Here is a 24813-nt window from a genome sequence, read left to right as displayed (position 1 = left end):
GATAAATTCTGGCCATTTATTTCTTAGGGCCAGATTTTTAAAGGCACATAGGCACCTTACTCCCATTGATTTCAAATCTGGCCCTTAAACACTTGTCTTTTTTGTTTCTTTAAGGTGTAGAATTTTTTATGACTTAACCCAACTTTCCCATCACCTTGTGTCTGTCTCTGTGCCTTATAACCTTTTGAAATAGAAACAACACGTAAAAGTGCTGTGTTGATACACTTAATCCTCACTTCGCTTTTCTTTCTCAGCTTTTCTGATCATCATCATTATTCTGGCCAGGGCTTACTTAACATTAGGGAAGTGTAAAAAAAACAAACAAACTGAAATCTCATAGACAGCAAAAAACAAAAACAAACCATAAAACTTTTTTTTTCACCGTAATATAGTTAGGAAAATGGCAGGTAGTTTCTACAGATTGCAAAAGTGTCATTCTTGCACATGGAAGGATGAATTCTGCCCTCAGTAACATCTGTGGGATGAGGTTGGTTTTAATGGGTATTCACTGACATAGGCTGAGGTGAGGACAGAACCTGCCACTGATAAACTGTGAAGGTGTGAGCCAGTAGTTTTGCACAGCTCTGACTGGTATCAGGATACAATGCTCTTTTTTCCAAACATTAACTCATCCTTTCAGCTGCTCTGTGGTTTCCTGTGCTTGTACTAATGTGAATTTCCCTTCATCTAATGGCTTGTTTACCATTATGAGTTGAGAGAGAGATCCACCCATGTTTAATTTAGGAAGCCGCAGTTTGCCCACTTTTTGGTAGCTGTGAACAACTGAGGTGAAAAAAATATTAAGCCCTTTATTTTCAAACGCATCAACTGTTTTTGCTGTCTCAAGTTAGACGCCCAAAAATTGTGCCCCCAACCCAATTTAGCAGACACCTTTGAAAATGTAGGCTTAAATGACCAATACCTGTCTCCCAGTTCTCTGGCAACAAGAGAACGTTAGTACTACAGTTGCCACTCATCCAAAATTCATGGACAGTCACAATTTTCACAGATCTAGCTCACACCCTAGAAGCCTTTCTTGGCACAGACTGTGATTATATGGTGTGGTGTGATGTCATCAGCCATTGGAGGAGCTGCTGCTGCTGCCACCATCCAGCTTAGCCCATGTCAACTATTATAATGACAGTGATAACCTGCTGTTACTTTTGATTTCTGTCATCCAGTCCAACCCCCCAATTACATCATCTGCAGGGGGTTGGACTGGATGGCACTCTTGCTTCAGCTTCTGGTATTCATGCTAACTCCCCTCTTTCACACAGCTCTGGGGGGAAGGGAAAGCCGTTGACACTTCTGCTCACCTTGATTAGTAGCTCCTCAGAATGGTCACCCAGCGAAGACATTGCTGTGGGAGGAGGGAAGGTACATAAAATTGAATGGCTCCCCCTACATGAGTCTCAACTTTGTCTTTCTGATTCTAGCCCTCTTTCCCGCTCACTGACAGTATCTTCATAGATAAGAGTAGAGTCTAAACCTAGCTTTTAGGGGGCAGGAGGGAGGGGACAAAGGGCGTGTCTACACAGAAAAGCTATGCATGGGCAAACCTACCGAGGCTAGCTTGAATCCAGCTCGTGCGAGTAACACCGTAGGTGAAGACAGCCCAGTGCAGGCTTCAGAGCAGGCTAGTGATCCAAGAACATACCCAGGGTCCTTGCTGAGCTTGTATTGCCTGTGCTGTGCTGTGCTGCCTTCACAGCTTATCACCCCTGCTAGCTTGGGAAGGCTAGCCAGGCACAGCTTTTGCTGGGCAGACATAACCTTAGAGTACAGTGCCTGTTTGCCTAGTATTTTAGCTTTGTTGTTTCCCCGGACATATTTTATCCTGGGGAGGCCATATTGTTGCTATCACAGGCATTTGGTAATTTCTAATTTTTTTCTTATGTAAGATGGTTTTCTTTCTCTTGGCTGTATTCTTCCTCTGAGATAGTAAAAAGAAAAAGGGGAAAGGGAACATCAGACAAAATTAAGCCACCTCTGTTATGAACTGCTCTTTTAGGCCTTGTCTACCCACAAAAGTTGTACTGCTTTAACTATACGGGTATAGTTAAAGTTGTTCAACCCTCCTACTGTGGATGCAGTTATAATGTTATGAAGATGAAGGAGAATAATGATACCAGTGTAAATTACTGTTATACCCGTATAAGTGTGTCCACACTATGGCTTTTACTGGTATAAGTATATTGTAAAAAATCACACTCCTACTGACATAGTTCCCCCAGTAAAACTTTTAAGTATAGAATATGCCCTAGGCCTTCCTCTTCTGATCAGGTGCTGAGACAGACCTGTATATCTTACCATTAGCATAGAGGATTCCGATAAAACTTTGACTGGGGTAATTCCAACTCATCCTGGGATTATTTTTAATCTACCAGTATGTTGTTTTTCCTTTGTGAAAACCAGGCAAGATTAAATACTTATGACTCCAAGTTATAACATCTGGATGATCACACACACACGCACACCCACACATTAAGAAGCAGTTGCAAATTAGCAGTATAAAATAAGGTCCCAATCCTCAGAGATGGGCTTCTGCACCCAGGCAGGGCCTTATTGAAGTCAACAGGGCTCAGTATAGGTGCCACACAGATCCAGTTACAGGACTGAGGCCTAAGATATAATTAAAATGAATAGTAAAGAACTCTTGTGCTCGCTAAGCAAAATACAGTTTCTAAGCAAAAGAATGGAAGCTTCAGAGACCTTCCATAGGGAATGTAATTTATATATTTTGTGTTTTTTGTTAAACAACCTAGTATTTTTGAGTTTGAGCAGAGTCTTGGATGCAGGAGACATGTATCACATCTTTAGAAACATATTAATCCTATAGGTTCTTTAGACCAAAGAAACAAAATTGAATATTCAATTCTAATTCTTTTGTAGCTACACTAACTCTGCTTTTAACATTTATTTTAGAATTTCTAAAGATAATGTAATAAGAAAGAAAACAGGCAGTGCAGCAAACACATTTTTTGTCCTGGTAACCTATCAAAGAAAAAAAATGATGCAATATTAAAAAAATAATTACCAACAGTTTAGAGTGGAAAGCGTTGTATTTCTTTCCTTGTTAAAGGTCTGCTCCTTCTCCCATTGAAGTTGGTGGCAAAATCCCCAGTATCTTCAATGGAAGTAGGATCAGGCCCAAAATTTGTTTAATTGCCGTGGGGGAACAGAGGGGAATAAATTTTTGCAGATTATATTGAAACTGGGTGCATCTGAAAATCTGACCCTAAATCACAAATGTTTGGACACAATTATTCCCGACTGGCTTGGAAAAGGGGTGGGGAGGGAACTGGAAAAAAATAATCCAGAAATGAACTTTTTTCCAGCAGCTCTATTTATTAGCAGAGATCTTCTACCTTCTAGGCCCCATACGCACCCTCAGCTTGGCTATAATTGCTCTGCTCCTGCCAACCCACCTCAGTGTACCTCATACTCATAAGGACACAATTTTCTCCTTAGACTTCTGTGTTCAACTAAGCTAATTTTTATAGTAACACCCCTTTCCCCCACCTTACCCCACCCCTTATATGCAGAAAATAAACTGAGCTATTATGTGACTATTGGGTCACTGAGTTAAACTTAAAAAGAAAAGGAGTACTTGTGGCACCTTAGAGACTAACAAATTTATTAGAGCCGAAACCTTATGCTCTAATAAATTTGTTAGTCTCTAAGGTGCCACAAGTACTCCTTTTCTTTTTACAGATACAGACTAACACAGCTACTACTCTGAAACCTGAGTTAAACTTGTACCAGGCTCGATACTGCCGTTCTCACTCATGCAAAATGCTCATCTAAATCAGTGGGAGTTCTGAGGCTATAACATATAAGGATGGTAGCATGAGGTTTGTCATCTGTATTCTATAGTATGTCCTTTTTTCTTTGCTCCTCTGTAAGAGCCAGATAAAAGTGTGCTGCTCTCACTGATTTAAAGGGAAGAATTTGGCGTGAAAGAGAGGACTCTGTCTCTCTCTCTCTCTTTGTGTAATCTTTGCTTTTTTTGCTTTGTTTATATCTGTTCTTTTTAGTCACTTTTATATGATGCTATTACAGAAGTTATTATTAATAAATTAATTAATAAGGCTGGAACCCCAATCCACTAAGGTACTGATGTCCTTACACTTCCACTGGAATCCATGGGAATTGAGAAGTGAGTGTGCAACACACAGCAGGATCACCTGAAACAACTATAGTTTACAACAGTGGTTCTCAACCAGGGGTCTGGGCCCCCCTGGGGGGCCTCAAGCAGGTTTCACAGGGGCTGCCAAGCAGGCCAGCATTAGACTCGCTGGGGCTCAGGGCAGAAAGCTGAAGTCCCACAGCATGGGGCTGAAGCCCAGGTCCCTGAGCCCTGCCACCCAGGGCTGAAGCTGAAGCCTGGGCAACGTAGCTTCGTGGGGGCCTCTGTGGCATGGGGCCCCAGGCAATTGCCCGGCTTGCTACCCCCTAACGCCGGACCTGGCTTTTATATGCAGAAAACCAGTTATTGTGTCACTGGTGGGCCATGGAGTTATTATAGAATGTTGGGGGGCCTCCGAAAGAAAAAGGTTGAGAACCTATGGTTTACAAGACTGCTGAAGTGCCTTTAATTTTGAGGCTTGTGATATTGCGACATGATGATGTAGTTTAAGGCCCAAAATTACAAATGCTGCAGAAGTCTGACAGCAGGCTTCATGGCACAAGCATTCCTTTTCACAGAACCATTAAAAATGGTAGAAAACCTAAGTATAACATGTACCAAACCCCCCAAATGAGCTACAGTTAGAGGGGGCCAAGACTTGCGGTGGATTTGCTTTGCACAAACCTTAATTTAGTATAGATCCCTGAAGGATTTCTTTTGAATTTGGGGTTGGATACATCAAACAACTTAAAGCAAAACCATCAACTATCACTTGGTTTCTCATTAAGATCATGTGAAACCAGGATGCATAGCCATAAATCCAGTTAGGATTTCTCATGATTAAGTCTTAGCAAATCTCTCAGTGATCCTGTTCTTGATGTTAAATTTCTAGTGCAACCCAAATCTAGGTGAGTTTTACGTGACTTTGAGTTTTGCATTCATCAGTTGTTTCTCCAATGTGTTGTACGTTACTTATAGTTTTTGCATGTGTGAAATTACCACTACACAACTGATTGCAAAGCACATTCAAAACTGTGCAAAAGAACCAAGCCTGTCAGATAAATGGTAAATCTACATGGTGAACATGGATAGACAGGTTCACCTGCATTCCTAGCTCCAGCAAGCTTCTGGCTAAACACATGCCTTTCCTTTAAGAATTTAATATCCGTCTTAGTGTCCTTGTGGTATTACCATTTCCCCCCCAGCAGTAACAATTCAACAGTTCAGCAGAGCACAAAGTAGTCTATCACCAGGCTTGACCTCTCGAATTGTTCTGCAAACTAACTTACAGGCTGAACAAACAAGGTCATCAATGAATAACCAAAAAACAGTAACCATCCCTCTACCAACATGCATCTTTGCAGACACAGGATTCACTGCTAGTTTCAGCGGTTTTAAAGCACCAGTGACCAGCATCCAGTCTTTTAGTGCAGTGTTCTATCCCTTTGTCTATAACAACACTTCCTGACCTAATTCATGAAAAAAACCAGACCTAATTTAAGTGGTTGAGAAAGGGAGAGTGAAGGTTGAGCTGGTGAAAAATTTTCCAACAGAACAGTTTTCATGCACAAAACATTTAATGGGAATGTATCAATTTAGTGAAAAAGTATTTGAAAATTTCATTTTGATAAGGTTGAAGCGCTCCATTCAACTTCAATGGGGTTGGTTCAATATTTCCAATTTGTATCTATAAACATGGAAACGACCTTTTTGAAGCGATATATATCCAAAAGGTCATTTCCATATTTCCAAAACTATTTTTCCCCCAGAAATTTTGTTTTGTAGGAAATTTTGAAGTTTGGACTTTTTGCTCCAAATCGGGATGAAAGGGACATTTCGGATTGTCAGGATTCCTGGCAGAATGGAACTTCTCAGCGTCCCCCGGCCGCAGTTAAGAGCGAGGGGCTCGGGCAGTTTGCATGTCATCATGTTGGGTCTGGAAGGGGGGAATCTGGAGAGCCACCCCCTGTGGTTTCTTTACACTGGCTCAGCAAGCAGTAGAAGAAGAGAAGCCGATCAGTGCTTCCCACACTTCTCCTGCTCCTCGTGGCGTCTTGGACACACTCTTGAGGGTGTGGGGTTTTGTTTTTGGTTTTAATTGTTTTTATTTTTTTATTTTATTGCTTGCGCGCGCTCTCTCGCACTGTCTGCGAAGCGGATGCTGCTTTCCAGTCTGCTCTCTCCACCCCCTACCCCAATTCCTGGCAGGGCGCCAAGTGCAGGCGCAGCGCGTTGTGCATCTCAACTACTCCCCTCCGGTGACTGCACCTCTCAGTGCGCGCAGCAGCAGCAGCAGCAGCAGCGGGAGAGGGGAGGAAGAGAGGGTGCTATCACCACAACCCACCGCCAGATAAATCCAAGGGGGAGACAGCAATGGCAGCAAGATGCAATATCTGCCATAGCCCCGGCGGCGTGTGACCGCCATGCAGGCGGCTCCGCTGGGCTGACGCGCTCTGTTCTTGCTGCCTCCCCCCGGCCCAGCCCCTCTCCCCCCGCAGGCACAGAGCGGCTCCCCGGCTTGCGGGCGCACGCGGTAAGTGGAGCGAGGGGGGTGGGGGTCCCGGCTCAGGTCTGTGGAGCCGGCACATTCCCGCCGAGCCTCGCTGCGCGGTTGTATGTATGGGGGGGGGGGGGGGGGGAGGCTCCGCGTGGCTGCGAATGACGGGGGAGCCGAGCTCCCCTCCGCCCGGGCATTGCTCAGAGGGAGTCCAGGCAACTGGGATCCAGAGAGAGGGGTCAAGCCCCCCCCCCACCGCCCCCAGCTTCGGCCAAAGGCATCAGAAGCAAGGCAGAAGGGTGCCATGCCTGGAAGTGGAGGGCTCTGGATTTATAGGCGCTGCTGGTAGGTGATTATTTTGTCCTGTGTGTGACTTGTAGCTATTCGGAGGGGGTGAAGCAGAGGGTAGAGAGTTTAAATGGGAATTGCCCGAAGGGGCAAGCAGCGGGGTGAGTAAAAGCAAACGCTGCTGCATAACTTATTTTAGCTTTATCCCTGCACATGCAGGTCTCATCAACAGCATGCACCTTTGAGTGACAACAGCGTCCAGCCCCACCCTAAGCCCAGCAGCTAAAGTGGTCCTGTGATTTCTCTTGGTAGATTTCAGAGTAGCAGCCGTGTTAGTCTGTATTCGCAAAAAGAAAAGGAGGACTTGTGGCACCTCAGAGACTAACCAGTTTATTTGAGCATGAGCTTTCGGGTGAGCTACAGCATCCGATGAAGTGAGCTGCAGCTCACGAAAGCTTACGCTCAAATAAATTGGTTAGTCTCTAAGGTGCCACAAGTACTCCTTTTCTCTTGGTAGAGTTATCCTGGGTTACTGTCAGTTATCCTGGGTTACTGTCAATTTCTGATTGGTAACAGGGTTCATATGAGGATATAGACGCGAGGCTCTAGGCTAGGGGAACCTTGATAAAATGAAATAAAACGATCTGGTTTGAACAAGGAAATGTTTTGGTGCCCTCAACAATGGTCTCTAGGGAGATGTTTGGTTTTCCAAACTCAAGAGACCCACTGAAGGCAAATACAAAAATTGCTCCTGTATGTATCTTTTCTCAAGGGATGACTTGATAAATACTTGGAAATCACGTAATTGTAGCACAGTTAGCAGGACTTTAGACAACGGGTCTGTTGTTCATTGAGAGAGATTTGGGTATTGGGGAAAAAAGTAGTTTTGATCTTTTTTTTTTTTTTCCTTTCTGAATCAAATGTTTCCCCAGAAAATTAGAAGAAGAAAACACTTTTTTTCCCCCTAAGTGGAAACTACATTTTAGCTGAAATGTAGTGAGAATTCCTAGTCTATTCCAAACTGTGCGTAGAAATTAATACATAGTCCAGTGGGTTAATCATGGTGGTGGTAGCTCTACTGTGTTACTGACAATGTTTACGTTTTTGAAATAAACAATGCAATAGAAAATAAAGTAATAGCATTGTGAAACTTATTATTTATCCATTTAATATCAATTTTAATCTATGTTAACATTTCCATTTTGGTGGCTTTTAAATAGTAAGTATACTAAGTAAGGAGTTTTAAATTAGAGAGATTTATAAAACCATTAACTAACATTGTCTTAGAGATATTCAGCAAGATTTCTGGTTAACATTTCTGTGCATTCTATAATGTATAGTAAACATAGTTTTAAGAGTTGCTTACCCAATACGTTTCTGTCAATACTGAGTTGATAGTTAGCCCTCATATTGGCTTGCCAACATGATGTTTTAACATATCATATGAATATAGAATTAATGTATTTGCAGTCACCTTTCACATCTGAGAAACATATCTAAAATATAACTGAGGCTGATACACAAAAACATAGTAGTTCTGTCCCTATTAATAGTCTTCTTCTAACTGGATTTGACTATAAAATGCTCTTCAGTAGATCAGCTCCTGTAATCTTTATTCACATGGGTGAGATCTGTATGCATGAGCAGGAATTCACAGGATCTGTATGCATGAGCAGGTTGTATATTTCCATTTTTGTGTGTGCAGTCATTGATGATTTTGGCAAGTTATAACAAATCTGATAATTTTATGAAGGTTGAGTGCTTTAATACTCCTCAAGACCACATTAATTTGGTGAATGTCTGTGTTTTTAATACTGTGAAATCACCAGTAGCAGACAGCCTTAGAAAGGGAAAAAAGTGCATCAAGGAAATGATTTAGCCTTTATCGTGTTAATAATTTCCAGCCAGCATGCTTTTAAGTATTTTCATTTTAAATTACAGGAAACAATCAGTGATTACATGTACCAGCACAATGTTTAATAATAAAAAGATACAATCTGTAGTAGTCTAAAAGTAAAGTGTTGATGGTTCATTTAGGACCAATGGTGAGGGAGAAGATGAAAGGTCAGAAGCTTTTTTTATCCATTGAGAGAGGGAGGGGAAAGTCAGTTGATTGATTAGCCATTTTTCTTGAAATTGGAATTAACTGAGTAGTGCAGTATCAATCAGCTATCATAGTCAATACATGTGGGATTTTAAGGATATAGTGGGATTAATTTATTATTATAAAGGTATGCTATAACCACTGAGTTCATGGAAGGGTAGTGCTGTCTAGTGAGAGTGCTCCTTTTTCATTAATACATCTCTTAAGTAAAGAAAAGCATATCTGAAATTTAATTCCAGCAATAAACTGAACAATACACATTATTTTATAATTTCCCGTAGTAATCTATTAATATTTTATTTATTATGAAACATGGATTGATTGGGGTGTGATGATTGTACCACTCACTGCTGAATGGATAACTTGATGCTTAGTCTTCAGTTCTCTCATTAATAATCTAATTATAGGAAGAGGCTGGAAAGAATATTGAATGAAGAGTTGTTCCCAGTGGACTTGGAAAGGAAGTCACTTTAAAGTAGAACAGTATTTTAACCATTCTGGCCATAACTTTTTACCCACAGTCAGGGTCAGATTTTCAAAACAGCTCTGCTCTGATTTTAGCACGAAAATAAATGGCCAGATTTTCAAAAGAATTCCTCATGTTAGGTTCCGAGCTCTTTCTCTCTCTCTTTTTTATTTGTAAGCATGGCCGTAAGTGCCACAGTCCGAGCTCCTCAGTGCGGCACAGAATTTGGCTCCAATTTGTGGGTGCTAAACTCTTGAAAAACTGCCCCTGAGCTCTTTTGAAAATCTGATCCCACAGTTGTAATCAATTTTTCCCCCTTACTAATGTGTATTCTGGAGGAGACTCTTTTTTTAACAGCAGGTAGAATTGTAGGAGTAAAATATAGCAGCTGTAAATAAAGCCAGTAAAAGTATTTAAATTTTTTATGTGGAAAGCCAGCAGATTTAATGTTCTATAGCTATACCATAAACACTTATGAAAAAGTATTACAGTTCTAATAGAAAATGTAAGTAGCACTTAATCGCTGAACAAAAATAATAGATAATGAGAAAAAATAGCCTTTTTCTGCTTTAACCATACATTTGGGGAAATGTTGTAAAGGATAGTAATTGGGAAAAAAATAGATTGAGCCAGATCCTGAAACAATGCCAATTTATACCAACAAACGTTCTCGCCTAGTTTGAGTTTTCTTCGCTTTAGAGCAGTGGTTTTCAACCTTTTTCATTTGGGGTCTCCTAAAAAGTTTCGAATGGAGGTGCGGATCCCTTTGGAAATCTTAGACATAGTCTGTGGACCCCGGGGGTCTGCGGACCCCAAGTTGAAAATCACTTCTTTAGAGCATCAGTTTTCCTAGTTAATGAACTAGCAAAAACAAAAAAAAGTGTGGCACCTCTGAAGAACAAAACTGAGTATTTTCATAGAATATCAGGGTTGGAAGGGACCTCAGAAGGTCATCTAGTCCAACCCCCTGCTCAAAGCAGGACCAATCCCCAATTTTTGCCCCAGATCCCTAAATAGCCCCCTCAAGGATTGAACTCACAACCCTGGGTTTAGCAGGCCAATGCTCAAACTACTGAGCTATCGCTCCCCCTGCATAATAGGAAAGCTTTAGAAATTATGGAACAGATTCTGATCTCAATTATCCCCCTGTAAATCACAGTGAGGTCTACTGTGAATTTACTCTACATTTATACCAATGTAAGTGAGTTCAGAACCCAGCCTTACATATGGAGAACTAGCATAGTTACATTAGAAGGAAAGCCATTGGGTCATATTTTGATCTCATTGAAACCAGTTTTAAACTGATTTAACACCATTATCTTCAGGCCAGTTTCTTATGGTTTACACTCATATAAGTAAGATCAGGAATTATTTCAAAAGTCCTGGTCACAATGACTTGATCAATTGTATTCTCTTTATTTTTAAGGTTGTATTAATGTTTGCTGAATGACGAGAAATGATAATTATCTGCCTACATCTGTGGTCCAGTAATTACTCAGAACTCACTGACACTATGCACAAAGAATAGAAATGAAAATTCCTTACTGCATGTCTGGAAGTATGTCCTCTGTGGGGTGTTTGCTTTTTCTATGACTTCTTAGTGGCATGAAGATTAATTAGCTAATGCTCTTTGAAGATGAAAAATGTAATGTTAAGGTAACTATAATGCAGAATTATTATTAGTTTTTATTAAGGGGAACTGTTTGTGTATTCACTAGTTTGAAGATCAGAATTTAACGTTGTCTACAGATGATTGTTAAAGGATGTTTAAATTGTGTATTGAAATGTGTGCAGAGTGGCCGGTTAATGTCTGATTCTGTGGAGGACCATTAATAAGGACTAGCTTGTTTCTAAACCATCTGGTGCTTTTGGAATTTGTGTTTATGGCATGGGGTAGAATGGAGTTGAAAGGGGGAATTGTGGTGTAAGGTAAGGTCTTGTCATTGTTCCTTTAAACCACCATGCAAATACATATGCATTTAGAATTTTCAGGCAAGCCAAAATGTAGGACTAGTACTGAATGGTAAATGAAATCTGACAGCTAAATCAGGACATGACACATAAGGATCTTGAGATTTCCTTACTAGAATAATCTTTCTGAAAAATTTTGCTTGGAATGAATGTAGTCCTGGTTAAAAGCTAGTTCAAAACAATGGCAGGTGGAAAAAAATGAGGCTGGAATTTGATTCTGTTTAAAATCTTTCTCCACTTCAAAGGTGTTTACACCTTTGTTTCCTTTCCTGTCTGAAAAATGGGGGTAATGATACTGACCTCTGTGGCAAAGCACTTTGAGATCTACTGATGAAAAGCAATATATACGTGCTGCATAGTTTTATTTGTTTGTTTATTTATTATTACCTTGTGATGACTGGAAGATTCACAAAGGTTGTAGGAATGAAGACCCATCTTTGCTCATCAGACAGTCATATAGTGCAGGCAGCCACAGTGCACTCCTTTGTGTTGATCAGAATGAAACTCAATCTGCCTGAGAGACTGAAAGATGATTTGAACCTTGTTTTGATTAGTGAGAGATACTATATATCACTGCATAAAATCTCTTACTCTGCATGTGTGCACAAATGAAGCAGCAGATTTTATGGGAAACTTGGTGGTGTAACTCCTAGATAAGAATAATGTTTCTTGGCAGTCTTGCCACCATCATGCAAAAACTAAGATGGTGACACTAAAAAGGGTCCGTTTTGCTCTTTCATGCTTAGAACTTCAGTCTGCAGATATTTCCATTGAGAAACAACATAGAGAGACCTGAAGTGAACTGAAGGGTAGAAATAAAGGCACAAAAATAACATTTAAGGAAAATTAACACACATACTTAATGTGAGGGAATACCCTGGGAAATAATAGTGCTGAAAGAGTCCTGCGGGTTATAACAGAGAACAAATTAGACATGAGTTTGCAATACAGTACGGTGGCAAAACATGCTAATGCAATTATCCACCACATCATTATTATGAACCGGGGGGACAACAGGCTCTACGGGTTTTGAGTGGATGCATTTGGGACGCTGTATTAAATTCAGAGCACTTAGAGATACTAGTAAATTGAAGGCATTTGAAAAAAGATCAATAACACTGGTTAGGGGACTGAAGGGACTGATTTATGAGGAAAGATTAAAAAATGAATCTGTATAGATTGACTAAGAGGTGATTTAGTGGAGGCAGGGACTTAACAGTGTACAGTTTACAGTGTACAGATTCTAAAAATAGAGAAATTATTTAGCATTGTATAAGGGGGTATAATTAAGATTAATGGGCTAAAAAAGAAAATGTAACTTGAATGTCAGAAAAGCTTCCAGACATGGTAATTATTCAGCTGTGGAATAGTCTTCTGAGGGAAGTGGTGGTAACCTCCTTGCTTGGGATATTTAAAAGTAAACTGCATACAAGTCCGGGAAATATACTGTAGGTGATAATAGAATCCTATGTAATGTCACTCCTGGCTAGGTCATCTTTGGGGATTGAGCTGGAGACTCTGCATCTAAAAGCATAAGCCTCTACTGCTTGAACTAAGTGACCAGATTCACTAGCTTAGAGGGAGTAGTAGACTCAAACATCAATAGGTGGTCTAAGCAGAGACAGGGTGTCATAATGCATTAGCATGGGCAACACTTGCAGAAGGAGGGAGATGGAGGGGATGAACAAATAGATATTTTCTATATCTAACTCAACTCAACAAATGTATGTTTGCTTATATAGCTGGCAATTGAAATGGGTGTCATTACTCCATATAACAAATATTACCTCATCATGTGTCCCCATTTGGTTTTCATGGGTGGGAGGAAAGGGGAAGAGAAGATGCTATATAATGAATGGTTATTGCAGGTCAGGATTGAGATACTCAATGATTCTATTATACCCTTTGCCCCAAGTAGAATTCTACCACCTGAAGAAAATCTAGAAAGTAATTGTTTCTTGAGCATCTTGCTCCTTCAAGTTCCAGCCAGTAGTGGCAAAAGAAGCTGGGTGTTACTGTTGGATAATACCTTTTCCTTTGTCGAATCCTTTATAAATTAATCTTTGTACACTTGCTGAAACTTGAGAAGCAACTTTAATAGATTCAGAGATTCCAAGGCCAGAAGGGCCTACTATGATCTAGTCCGATTTCCTGTAAAACAAAGGCCACAGAACTTCTCCAAAATAATTCCTGGAGCAGATATTTTGGAAAAGCATCCAATCTTGATTTAAAAATTGTCAGTGACTAAGAATCCTCCATGACCTTTGCAAATTGGTCCAGTGGTTCTTTACTTTCACGGTTAAAAATTTACACCATATTTCCAGTCTGAATTTCAACCTCCAGCCATTGGATCACGTTACACCTTCTCTGCTAGATTGAGGAGGCCATTATTAAGTATTTGTTCCGTATATAGATAGACTGTATAGACTCCACCCCAGTTTTACAGAACCAGAGGTTTTGAAATGTCAGTTAAGAATCCAAAGGTTGGATCCAATCTTTTTGAGCTTTGTCTATACGGACAAAATTGGCTTTATATTATGCTTCTGAAATTCTCTAATTTATATAATCCAACTCTGAGTCAGTTTTCCACTGTACAACTGCATGCAATTTTCCTACCCAACAGGAGTGCTTTAGAATTAATCAATGAATATTTGCACAGCACTTCAAGCACTTCTTAGTAAAGAGCTAAGTGTTTGTCTCTTTCCATGCCATAATTACCCCTTCCCTTGTCCCTTTTGTAACATTCTGTCTGCATTAGTATCTGATACTTTCCCCTTATATAATTAAACAGACAATGCATGCAGAGTGGATTCCTTCTTTGCTGATTATTTATTCTGGATCTCAGGGCTCTTAGCTGAGGAAAACATATACATGTCTCTAGGAATGGAAGGGGAAATCATCCAATTTAGAGAGGTCATATTATAACATCTGAATAAATTGCACACCAATGTTGCGCTTTTACAAAAACATGTAGTTTCCCATGAACATTTGAAATTCTGAAGAGTCTAAGCAGACAGGGTTTTACCTTTCATCTGCCTGCTTAGGTTATGAGGAGGTGCTTATTCTCACACACACTTTCGTAACTCTCTCATCCCAGTGACGGGCTGGTGAATGCTTAGGCGTAAGTATTCCCCTACTGTGGTCTAGCTTGATTGTTTTGGGTTGTTTTTTTTTAATAGTTTTTCTAGTTAAAGGAGTATCAAATTTTATAGTGACAAGATGAAAATCACTAGTATTCACACCGATCTCCCTTTGCTGCGTGTTCATGTGAGGAATTTGGAAGGTTCCATGGCCTGAGTTATGCAGAAAGTCTGACTGGAAGATCATAATGCCCTTAAAATCTATGAATCTATGAAAGCATGAACAATTATATAGATCTACTAACGTTACTCATAATTGCCTTGTTGAGCCTGGACTGCAAGGTTTATGGAGCATTCTGTGTCCAACCACTGGAGGCTACTGTCTGGATTATGATTTTCATATTCAAAGTCACAGTTTCAGGTGTGGAAACAGAGATGCTTGAACCCAGGTCCTCTTCTAATCACTCCACACTTGTTTATTCTTCAGTTTTGCATTATAGATATGCTTTTATTATAGAGTGAGAATGCAGTTCCATTGAGAATTTTTTTCATCAGTCAGTATTAGCATGTCCTTTTAAAAGGACAATAGAAGAACCATGTAAACATTTTGCATTTGAATGCTCTTGTCCAAATTCTGTGCTGCCTTGCACCCTATATAATCCCATTGACTTCAGTGGAATTTGATGAAATCTAAATCAGTGCAGAACATGCTCTGAGGCTAGATGTTGCCTGTGCTGTGCTGGTGCACTTGGTGGGAAGAGAAAGGAGGGGGTCTGCTACTCTGCTGATTCATTCACTAGCAACTCCAGAGGAGCATTTTTGGGCCCCAGCCAGCTAGTGTGCGTGCTGCCATCACCAGTGTATGCTAAATGGGGCACACACTGCTCCTTTTCATAACAGTGGTGAAATGCAGCCCACTGCACATGTGGTGTATTCTTCCTAGTCTTTCAGGATCCCCAGAGCAGTGGACACATGTAATAGAGATCCTGCTATTCCTCACTGCACTTACCAGGGAAGGATATGGCCCATAGGCAGCGCCAAAAGGAAATGACACATCTTTAAAATCTGGTAAGCAGAGACTGGGGTTTATACTCATTTTCACTGCTCAGCGATACACAGACAGAAGGGGGCTGCATGGTCTAGTGTGTTAATACAGCCTTCCATCCTGGGATTGTCCATGCAAATTCACACTTAGATAGCAAGGAGCTATGAGCTAATATGGTCTTAGTTGGGGGGGCGGGGGAGAAGGTGGACATTTGTCCATATAAAACCACCTTACGACTGGCAGCCAATGTTCCAGGAAAAATCCTACATTGGAACTATAGGGGGGTTGCAGGTTGGGAGAACCAAGGTTCACTTGTAGAGCTTAGTATGTGTAGGGTGTATTTTTGGTATGTATGTGTATTTTTAGGCAGTGTGGCTTAGTGAGCTGAGACTGAAGAGACCAGGGTTCTGTTCTGGCTCTGACACTGGCTTGCTGGGTGAGCTTGGGCAAGTCACTTCACCTCTCCGTGCCTCAGTTGCCCCATTTGTGAAATGGTGATAATGATACTGATCTCCTGTATAAACTTCTTGTAAAATCTACTGCTGACAAGCACCGTATAAGAGCTAGCTATTGTATGTGGGATGCTGGCACAACACCTGTTTGTGCTGCCACTAGCTCTAACTATTGTTACTCTGTTCTTGGGCACCAAAGTCACATGCCCACATGTAAGGAAATAACTCACAGACTTGAGGCTTGATGTTGAACTACATCATATCTGCCAAGCTGTGTTTTGTACATTCTCCTGTCTGCCTCTATGAATAGGGCAGTTACAGAGTAGCAGCCGTGTTAGTCTGTATCCGCAAAAAGAACCGGAGGACTTGTGGCACCTTGGAGACTAACACATTTAACAGTGAATGTTGTTAACCTGGCAGAGTGAAGAACAGGAAATACAATGGAATTAGTGTATTTTGGAGAAAATGGTGACATATCAGAGGTACAGTATGCTGTGCTGAAACAAGGTGAAAGCATAATGTGACTGGGCAATTGTCGTGCTATAAAAAAAAAAGTTGTCTGGGACAACTTTTGAAGAAAGAGATAACTGCTGGTTGAGCTTTAACAAGCAGCCCTGTGTTTTGTTGACTCTGTAACAAAGCCCACATTTTCCTTCTTTGAAAACATAGTAAAAAGCCTTAGGCATAGTAGTGACACAGGTTCCTTAGAGAGACTTCAGAACAGCAGTCAGTTAAAATTTTCATTTATTTCCCTTGCTTATTAACAAGAATCCATTTATAGTCCTGAGGGTGTTGGTATGCAGCCTCTCTGAATTGTTGATACGCTCTGCATTGCTAATGATGCTGGAGATGCGTGTAGTTTAATTCCGAAGCTGCTAAGAAAGATTTTAATGGGCTGGGGGACACAAGTGCTGTGTTGTATAGGTGCTGAGAAAGCACAGGAGTTGGGGTAATCTGAATATATGCTGTGAAGTATTAGTCTCACTCTGTAGAGTAGTACCTCTGTATTTAGAATATCTAAGTGCATTATTCAATTTCTGTGACCTTAAGCAGAACTGTGTGCTCTCTTTTTGAGTGCTTATGTTGGAAATTCTACTACCTGGTGCCACAAGCACTGGTTGCTGCTGCTCATCTGTGTTTTATTTCCTAGTAATTCACTTCTTTCCATTCCAGACTTGTAGATGACTTTAGTAAGGTTTTGTTCTTTTTGGCTATATTTATCTGTTGTCAATTTTATATAGGAATATAAATTATAACACCATGTGAATTAGGATGCCAGGTCAGCCTTAGGTCAAATTAGGCCTGAATAAAGACTGGGAGTGGTTGGGTCATTACAAAACCTAAACCTAATTTCCCACATACCAATTTCCCCCTACTGTTACTCACACGTTCTTGTCAACTGTTTTTGAAATGGGCCACTCTCATTACCACTGCAAAAGTGATTTTTTCCTCCCTTGGTATCCTCCTGTTAACTGAATTGTCTCGTTAGACTGACCTCCCACTTGGTAAGGCAACTCCCATCCTTTCATGTGCTGTGTATTTATACCTGCTACTGTATTTTCCACTCCATGCATCTGACGAAGGTGGTTCTAGCCCATGAAAGCTTATGCCCAAATAAGTTTGTTAGTCTCTAGGTGCCACAAGGTGCCACAAGGACTCCTCGTTGTTTTTGCTGATACAGACTAGCATGGCTACCACTCTGAAACTTGTTAGGGATTAGTCTTCAATAGACTCTTGTACTTCAAGATATTTAGCAAGTTTGTAAAGGCTAGTCTGGACACTGCCCACCCGTTTGATCCAGTTTTTTCTTTATTCTATGCTGATCCTAGGGGTAAAAAACAACTATTTGTAGCCTTGAGGAAACATGTGGATAGTGTCCAAGCTAGTATTTACAAACATGTGACCTAGAGCTGGTTGGGAACCAGATTTATCATTTCACAGGTAATTCCATGTCTCAAAAAAAATTTCCATTCTGAAACGGGGTGGGAGTTAAAATTTCCCGCAAAAAGATATTCGGAAACCAATTAGGTTTTGGTCAGTTAAAACATTTCATTCTTATTTTAACCATTTTAAACTTAAAAACAAAAAAATTATATACAAAACAATGAATTTCATTTCAGATAATACCACATGATTCACTGTCCAAAGCCAAGCTCTACGATACAACTGCATTTCTCCAACCCCTCAGACAGAGACAAACACCTACAAGATCTCTGTCATTTCATTTTGAACAGTTTGTTTGAAACAAAAAATAAAACCGTTCTGTTTTGAAATTATGGAAATCCTTTGTTTTGTTTTTTCTGAACAAACTTTTGTCAAAATTGAGACATCTTGAAATGTTTTGGCTTAGATGAAAACAGCACTTTTTTTGTCAAAAAACTGTTTTGATGAAAAATTTTCTGACCAGCTCCAGTAATAACTACAATTGTTGTGTGGTGTATGGTTGCTGGTGAGTATTTGCTTTAGGTTGGGGGGCTGTCTGTAAGCAAGGACTGGCCTGTTTCCCAAGATCTGTGAGAGTGATGGGTCATCCTTCAGGATAGGTTGTAGATCCTTGATGATGCGTTGGAGAGGTTTTAGTTGGGGGCTGAAGGTGATGGCTAGTGGCGTTGTTATTTTCTTTGTTGGGCCTGTCCTGTAGTAGGTAACTTCTGGGTACTCTTCTGGCTCTGTCAATCTGTTTCTTCACTTCAGCAGGTGGGTATTGTAGTTGTAAGAACGCTTGATAGAGATCTTGTAGGTGTTTCTCTCTGTCTGAGGGGTTGTATCGTAGAGCTTGGCTGTAGACAGTGGATCGTGTGGTGTGGTCTGGATGAAAGCTGGAGGCATGCAGGTAAGTATAGCGGTCAGTAGGTTTCCGGTATAGGGTGGTGTTTATGTGACCATCGCTTATTAGCACTGTAGTGTGCAGGAAGTGGATCTTTTGTGTGGACTGGTCCAGGCTGAGGTTGATGGTGGAAATCATCATGGATTTTGTTGAAATCATGATGGAATTCCTCAAGGTCTTCTTTTCCATAGGTCCAGATGATGAAGATGTCATCAATGTAGTGCAAGTAGAGTAGGGGCATTAGGGGACGAGAGCTGAGGAAGTGTTGTTCTAAGTCAGCCATAAAAATGTTGGCATACTGTGGGGCCATACCCATAGCAGTGCCGCTGATTTGAACGTATACATTGTCCCCAAATGTGAAATAGTTATGGGTGAGGACAAAGTCACTGAAGGACGACCCATCACTCTCACAGATCTTGGGAGACAGGCCAGTCCTTGCTTTTAGACAGCCCTCCAACCTGAAGCAAATACTCACCAGCAACCACACACCACACAACAATTGTAGTTATTACTGGAGCTGGTCAGAAAATTTTTTATCAAAACAGTTTTTTGACAAAAAAAGTGCTGTTTTCATCTAAGCCAAACCATTTCAAGATGTCTCAATTTTGTCAACACAACAAAACCACTAACCCAGGAACCTATCTATCCTTGCAACAAAGCCTGTTGCCAACTGTGTCCACATATCTATTCAGGGGACACCATCATAGGGCCTAATACATCAGCCACATGATCAGAGGCTTGTTCACCTACATATCTACCAGTGTGATATATGCCATCGTGCCAGCAATGCCCCTCTGCCATGTACATTGGTCAAACCGGACAGTCTCTACATAAAAGAATAAATGGACACAAATCAGACATCAAGAATTATAACATTCAAAAACCAGTTGGAGAACACTTCAATCTCTCTGGTCACTCGATTATGGACCTAAAAGTGGCAATTCTCCAACAAAAAAACTTCAAAAACAGACTCCAACGAGAGACTGCTGAATTGGAATTCATTTGCAAACTGGACACCATTATATTAGGCTTGAATAAAGACTGGGAGTGGATGTGTCATTACACAAAGTAAAACTGATTCCCCGCGTTTCTTCCCCCCCCCCCCCCGTTCCTCACACATTCTTGTCAACTGCTGGAAATGGCCCACCTTGATTATCACTACAAAAGGTTGTTTTTTTTCTCTCCTGCTGGTAATAGCTCACCTTACCTGATCACTGTCGTTACAGTGTGTATGGTAACACCCATTGTTTCATGTTCTCTGTGTATATAAAATCTCCCCACTCTATTTTCCATGCATCCGATGAAGTGAGCTGTAGCTCCCGAAAGCTTATGCTCAAATAAATTTGTTAATCTCTAAGGTGCCACAAGTACTCCTTTTCTTTTTGCGGCTACAGACTAACACGGCTGCTACTCTGAAACCTAGCTCAAGAGAGAGGATTTCTTATTCAGAAAGAAGTAAGTTGGCCTTTTCACTGCATTCAAAATGCATGTCTCCAGTGTGCTCGCTGGCTGACTGCTGCAGCATCTGATTTACTATGCTCTCATGGATCCTTGGCTGTTCTCTCTATTGTCACATTTAATGATGTGTGTTTTGTGAACATATCTCATATTTTATCAGAGGACTCAGCAGTTCTATTCAACCCCCCAAATCTGCTAATTTCAGGTCAGATTTTCCCAGGAAGAAAAGTCAAATGAAGTAAAAATGGGGAACGAATGTGTATCATCAATATTTGCTGCAATTTTTAGACTTTAAAGGTGACCCACAACGGAAATTAAATGGGCTTGTGTCCCACTATTCTTTTTTCTTGTGATATACAGCGAGGACCTGAAAAAAGTAGGGTTTTTTTTTTCTGCTTGTTTTTTACATGTGAAATGCAGGTCCTGTCTAGGATGTAAGACTCTATGACTATGTTAGCCAGCGGGAGCTACAGTGTAGGCAAGACTCCTGAGTTGTCAGCCTTTTTAAACAGCGCTCTAGCTAAGCTTTCTGTTTTGCATACTGTTAGCCAAATTCTATGCCACCTTGTACTCCATGTAACCCTACTAATGTCAGTGGAGTTGCTTATCTGCTCAAAATGGTGGCAGAAATTATTCTGGCCTTGTCTTTGCTGCGACTCTCATCAGTTTTAACCCCACAGATTTTTTTAATTTTTTTTTTTTTGCGTGCTAGTATTTTGCATCTGTTGACTTATTTAACTTCAAAGACTAATAAACATTTTGGAGAAGGCATCTTTGTTAAAGATTCACAACCCTGCCTTTTCGTTAAGGCATGAGAGCTACCAGAATTCATTCAATTGATTCTCTGGCAAAACCAAGAGAAGAGCTGACATTCCTGATATTTTTAAGGTAAAAAAAAAAAAAGAATAGGTGGAAAGAACAAACTATAATAGCTTAATTAGTTAAATAACCCATCTTTCAGATCTTTTTTTCTACATTTATAAGATGCAAACTTATGGTTTTTTGCAGCCAGTTGTGAGTCACCTTCAAAGGATGATGAAGAGTGAATGGTGAAAATGCTGCATTTGGTCTGCGTGGGGAATTGAACAGTAACAAATAATACCAGGGATGATGATTTCTATGTCAAAAAACCTTTGTTTTACATATAGGAGGTATTAATCTAGTTATGTGCATTGGAAGTTTCCAGTTGATATTTCAGGTTTCAGTTTTGACCATATAAAGCCCCAAGAGTCTTAAGACCTACGTTCCTGACAGACTGCTTCTTTCATACCAACACAATCAGAAACTCAAGCTATATCTAATATGGCTCCCATTCCCATAGTATACAAGGCCTCGCAATCTTTAATGTATTTATCCTCACAACACCCCGATGAAGCATTGTTATTCCCATTTTACAGATAGGGAACTGAGGCACAGAGTGGCTAAGTGACTTGCCCAAGTCATGCAGGAAGCTTGTGGCAGAGCAGAGACTGGACTCAGGTCTCCCAAGTAGGAGGCTAGTGTCCTAACCACTGGTGACAGTGGAAAACTTACTACTGTATACAAGAAGGGACTGTTGGCTAGGCAGTGGCATTGGAACAATTTTTATAGTGGAGGTGCTGAAAGCCATTGAACAAAAGTATAAATCCTGTATATGATGATAACCACTTCAAGCTGCTGCACCCCCCCAGCACCCTTAGTTCCAGCACCTCTGTGTTTTTTGTGAGGGCCTCAAAGCTTCAGAATTCTTTGCCACCTTGTTCTGAAATAACTGTAATCCGATGACTTGAGGACCTCTCGGGGATGCTATTAAGCAATTTTCCCCACAAACATTTGAAAATGGCAGGGAAATCGGAAGGGTAAGAAAGGGCTAATTTGAGCTTTTGGGTTGTCTGGTTTGCAACAACTTTACTGCTATACTTTAGTTATATTTGGGTGTTAATTTTGTTGTATTTTTAAGTTATGTACCTGCAGCATATTAAGACATGCTTTTGTTTTAGTGTGGGTATAGCCATCTTTTTGTTTTTCTTTGTCTGTACGGCACCAGCATGATGGTCCTTGGCTGAGGTGCCTAAGCACTATCATAACACAAGTAAGAAATAATAATATAATTGAAATCTAAATACATGAGTAAAGAGTACGAGTTGATTCTTACTCGGGATAAATAATTGTGCAGTCTATTAACAGGTTTTTTCTAATTGTCTTTGCATATTAAGAATTGGCCACATTTCAACGTTGTTCTTTAAAGTGCTATGAAAGTACTGCCAGGTATTAGTAGTGTTCTTTACCTGAGTGCTAATTCGGCATCGATATAGTGATAACATTTGTAAAGGTTAACAATACTGATTCAAGATAAGCTCACCCTCAGCTGTGCCCTCGCATGTGTGTGGTTTTGGTTCTTTTCCTTTCTCATTTTTACTCATTGAAGATAAGCATTGCCAAACCTGGCTATGGTTCATGATCTCACTTCTGTTTCCTTACACAAGTGGAATAACTTAAGGTCCAAGTGGATAACTTTGGCATTGTTAAAACTTGGACCCGGCCCTCTTTTTTATAAGCAATACTACACAGATAATTTTATATCTATTACACGTAATAGAGACAAACACCACCACTACTAGGCAAACTGCTCATTGGATATACAAGCAAATGCTAGCTGATGTTATCCACCAAGATAAATTTGACCTGTTCCGTTAGGGGCCTTCACATTAAATTCCCTTTCTCTATCAATATTGCCCACATGCTAATATATTATTCAGAGCTTCCAGTTTAGTCCCAGAACTTCAATTTCATATGTATTTAAGACCAAATCCCCAAGTTTGTGTTCTGTCACTGGATACTATATTATGTTGCTTTATAGATTTCTTGTTCACTGGATCTTCAACTTTTCCTTAGCTTTCATTGATGATTGAAGGTGATTCCAAAGATATGGATATTCTTTTGTTGGGATGGCAGTTCTGTCTAATTCTTGCCATCAGGATTTAATTTACTCCTTTCATCTGTACGGAACTGCATTCTTGCTCACAAAAGCATTTTTCCTAGAAACTCAGTGCAAAATATGCTGAGGGTGTATAGTTGGCTAATTTAAAGTCAGTGGACTTGCTCCCATTTATACCAGCTCAGAATTTGGTTCACTATTTGCAATACCTTGATAGTTCTTTTTCAGCTTTTAGGAAAATAATAATTTTTGTATGTTCTGCTATGGATTTGTTAAAGGAAATACTGAGGATATAATTAATTTCTTTGATTAAGAGAACTTGAGGATGAGTGCCATCTTTGGTTTGTTAATTTTGTAGTTAATTTCATATACTTATCGTTAGTGTTTCACTGTATTCCTTCCCTCTTACAAAATATCTTACGTGCCTACCTGACTATCTTCTTCTTTTTTCCCCCCCCCAAGAATTCCTAAGATCATCTGATCACCACATTCAGCTTTTAATGTAATCTAATTTTTGACCGTCTTCCCCTTCATCTCAGTATTGGGCTCTGTTTTGAATATCGCTAGGGCCCTACCAAATTCACGGCCGTGAAAAACATGTCATGGACCATGAAATCTGGTCTTTTGAGTACTTTTACGTTATATTAAACAGATTTCACAGGGGAGACCAGTGTTTCACCCACTGGGGGTCCCAGCCCAAAAGGAGAGTGCGCGGGGGGTTTACAAGGTTATTTTAGGGGGGTCATGGTTTTGCCACCTTACTTCTGACCTGCCGTCAGAGCTGGATGGCTGGAGAGCGACAGCTGCTGGCCAGGCCCTGACCCCTGAAGGCAGCGCCCCACCCGCAGCAGCGCAGAAGTAAGGGTGGCAATACCATACCATGCCATCCTTGTTATACCAATAAAATAAAAACCAGCAGGATCTTATTAAAGGGGAAAAGGCAAAATACCACATTTATTGTGAATACAGAAAGAATCATGGTAAGCAGTTAGTTATAGCTATAACATTCCATTCAATCTCATATTTATTCACACACACACACAGGTTCTGCAAGGTGGTTATCATAGTTACCAGCCTTAGAGTTGCTCATGCCAAGCCACTGGCCAGGTGGCCTGGACATGAGGAGGGAGCAGGGCCTTGTCAGATGCACATCTGATGCTCCTGGAAGTTGGTTTGCAGAATCGGACCCCAAAGTTCTCACTAATTTCTAGAGTCCATTTTTGTAGGAATTACTTCCTATGCCAGTCGATGGGAATTGCTTCATCATGCTGTTGCTGAATCAATCAGCAGATAGCACATTCCTGATGGCTCCGTGCTGCTAGATGTTATCTTGTTCTTTGGTTCTCCCATTCTTGAGGATGTTGGGTGGATTCCAGTCTGCCCTCCGGGGGCCCTCTGGTTATTTCCACTTGACGCCTTCTTCAGCCGATGGACACTGGATTCTTAGGCTGGCACCTCCCTGATCGTTCAGTTATTATCCACACCAAGCATCCATCCACATACATCGTCTATTTCTATTTTAATCACAATTGTTAACAAAGCAAGATGAATACAGCAAAAGGGCGGAGAGTCTCTGGGT

At 40.6% G+C, this 24813-nt stretch overlaps 1 protein-coding gene across 6 annotated transcripts in view; it reads left to right on the top strand.

The window, feature by feature from the left end:
* The first annotated feature begins 6330 nt into the window (after window positions 1-6330).
* The window catches only part of PRR5 (proline rich 5), a 130563-nt gene continuing 112080 nt past the window's right edge, over window positions 6331-24813 (top strand). For 4 of the 6 annotated variants that reach the window (XM_073316435.1, XM_073316414.1, XM_073316396.1 and 1 more), the window contains exon 1: window positions 6331-6662. The gene's annotated coding sequence lies outside the window, so the exon portion shown is untranslated. Of the gene's footprint in view, window positions 6663-6809; window positions 6972-24813 lie in introns of those variants that run through there. The other 2 variants (XM_073316454.1, XM_073316404.1) reach the window with 2 other exon arrangements.

Source organism: Lepidochelys kempii, chromosome 1 (assembly GCF_965140265.1).
Source record: "Lepidochelys kempii isolate rLepKem1 chromosome 1, rLepKem1.hap2, whole genome shotgun sequence".
Classification (NCBI taxonomy): Eukaryota; Metazoa; Chordata; order Testudines; family Cheloniidae; genus Lepidochelys; species Lepidochelys kempii.
This window is presented reverse-complemented; position numbering and strand designations above follow the sequence as displayed.